Genomic DNA, 649 nt, shown 5'->3' with positions numbered 1-649 from the left:
CCCACCACTCCTATGTCAGTCTGTCACACTATGGTGGCTTGTGTGTCACTGCGATGCTGAAAGCTACGCCAGGGGTATTGTAAGTATCTGCAGGGTACGTCCAAGGTGGAAAGGTTTCAGCTGAGCTTCCAGACAAAGACAGACTAAGAAGAAAGCGAGGCAGACTACTTTTGAATGATTAGACACTGAAAACCTTAAGAACAGTAGTGAAACACTGTGAGATAGCACCAGAATATCAAAATATACTGAATCGCACCAAAATATTGCAGATATAGTACCTGAAGATGAGCCTCTCAGGTCTGAAGACACTCAAAATACAACTGAGGAAGAACTACCTCCTCAAAGTACGGTTGACCATGATGACATGAATGGAGTAAAGCTTTCAGGACATTCATTTGTTGATAGGGAACAACCCAAATAAGGAGAAACAGCTGCAAACATCCAATAATAATCAGAACATAGAATTACAAAGTACGAATTTGGGAATACTGGAAGTTGTCAAAAATGAAATGGAACACATAAAGATTGATATCAGAGGCATTAGTGAGCTGAAACAAACTGATACTGGCAATTTAGAATTTGACAATCTTGTAGTTTACTACACTGGGAATGACAAATTGAAGATGAATGGTGTCACATTCATCATTGA

The sequence above is a fragment of the Chrysochloris asiatica genome, unplaced genomic scaffold (genome assembly GCF_000296735.1).
Source record: "Chrysochloris asiatica unplaced genomic scaffold, ChrAsi1.0 scaffold00046, whole genome shotgun sequence".
NCBI classification, from domain to species: Eukaryota; Metazoa; Chordata; class Mammalia; order Afrosoricida; family Chrysochloridae; genus Chrysochloris; species Chrysochloris asiatica.
This window is presented reverse-complemented; position numbering follows the sequence as displayed.